Here is a 1727-nt window from a genome sequence, read left to right on the forward strand (position 1 = left end):
CTGCAAACATACAAAAGTATGCAATTTCCCCTTCCAGAAATGCTTACTTGCTAATTCAATGGACTAAAAAAGGATGGTGGTTGTTATTATTTTTTACATTGATATACCACCCTTCATCAAGAGCTCTCAGGGACGTTTAAAACATAGAACATATTAAAAGTAGACAAATGATGCATCACCTCAAATTCTTTAAGGGAGGGAGATGCTCAGAGTCCAACCAAAAGTCCCCCCCCCCGAAATCCATAAAAAATAATAAAAATCTGAGGATCTGCCAAGCGAGAGGGCTGAGCTGGGTGGACTCGGCTTGGCAAGGGTTAAAGGGAACTGAGCTGCCTTCCTAGAGAGGACAGGAAGCAAGGGGGGCAGGTCCTCCAGAGCCAAGGCCCCTCCCTCCCCAGTCCTTTCCTTGCTTTGGGGTCTCTCCTGCAAGGGCTGCCTCGCTGCCCCCTCCTGGGATCTGGTGAGTCTCCTCTCTCTCCCCCCAGAGGGTGCAGCGGGGGGACGGGGGGGGGTCCCAGGGCTGCAGCAGGGGAGGGGGCCTGGGGGGCCTGATCCGGGAGGGGCCAGGTCTGCCACGCTCTCCTTCCTGGAGATCAGAGGATCCCTGACTCCCATAAAATCTCCCTTCTTTAAACAAAGGAGTCACTTAACTCTGTGTGACATCGCTCAGCCTCATTGCACAACAGAGGAAACATCTGCAAATGGTTTTCCAAAGCTGAACGAGGAGGTGGACTAGCCCCCCCCCCAAAAAAAAACCCCACAGGGAGGGTTGAAGTTAAGGTGGGAGAGAAAGGCCAGGGATAAAGAGAGGGATCCCAGGCCATAGTCTGGCTGCTGCATTGGGGACCAGTTTCCCAGTCGTCTCCCAGGGCAGCTCCCCACGGAGGCCACTGCAGCCATCCCCTCGCACCCAGAGCATGGCATCCCAGGACCACATCCTCTCTGTCCCAAAGGGATTGTTGCTGGCAAAGCAGCCGGAAATGGGCGCTGCTACTCACCGAACCTGCAGGGACCTTGGCATCAGTGGCTGTGTGTGTGTTAAGCTGGCTAACAGAATAATAGTAATAAATTGCCCGCCTGAATTTCAAGTGAGACGTATTTGGCCCCGTCCACTTGGCTCTCTGGGGTTTTCCAGATACATACCTGGCCCTAAGAGCAAAGACAAAGGGACCCCACCCCAGGAGTCTGTCTGGAGAGCGACAGAGATTCCAAGTGTAAGAAAAGGAGACAGAAGCAGGGGAGTGGGGGTGGGGGTGGGGAGAAACTCCTGAGGACCCCCGGCTGAGGACCCCCACTAGAGCCAAGCATCCATTTCCCACAAGATACAAATGACTCCCTTGTCAGTCGGTTCTGACTTCATGAATTGACTGGGAGGCAGCAGAAACCAGGTTGATTAATCTCACATAAATCCCTTCAGTTGCCTCCACATTCTGCATTGCTTGAAGGCTAGAGACTTATTTCTTCTCCTCTTCCTCCTCCTCTTTCTTTTCAGAAAGATAGCTCATGGTCTGGGATCTGGTGCAGTCCAGCCCTTGTTCCTAGCAAGACTCATCCGTACTTGCTCAGGGAACCATTTTTTCCCCTGTCCTACAAATTCTGTAACAGAACAATGTATTTGCTATGTAGGATTTCCTAGAGCTTTTCACCTCAACAGACAACTTGACAGAAGACCAAAGGGTTCCTTCCGATCTCTCAGAGGATTCCTGAGACCACAGATGGATGAGCGA

Source organism: Podarcis raffonei, chromosome 4 (genome assembly GCF_027172205.1).
Source record: "Podarcis raffonei isolate rPodRaf1 chromosome 4, rPodRaf1.pri, whole genome shotgun sequence".
Classification (NCBI taxonomy): Eukaryota; Metazoa; Chordata; class Lepidosauria; order Squamata; family Lacertidae; genus Podarcis; species Podarcis raffonei.